Consider the following 280-nt stretch of genomic DNA (forward strand, 5'->3'; position numbering starts at 1 on the left):
CTTTATTGGCTCAGCAAAACGATTATATACTGTTATCCCAGGGGGAAGGTTCAGCAAGCTTATTGGACAGTTCAAACAAATCCTCTACCAATCACATGAGTCACTCAAGCATTTAACTATAAAGGGACAAAGCATTTATCAGCATACAGCAATCAGTATTTTACCAAATGTGGGGAGGGGTAAGTGGGAAGGCGTACATCAACAATTAACCCTATGCAATCTTTAACTTCACAATCCCTAGGGGCAAGTAGGACGGGGAAATACCACCTGCTTCCTGCTC

This window comes from Fukomys damarensis, unplaced genomic scaffold (genome assembly GCF_012274545.1).
Source record: "Fukomys damarensis isolate Sample0158 unplaced genomic scaffold, DMR_v1.0_HiC HiC_scaffold_12, whole genome shotgun sequence".
Taxonomy (NCBI): Eukaryota; Metazoa; Chordata; class Mammalia; order Rodentia; family Bathyergidae; genus Fukomys; species Fukomys damarensis.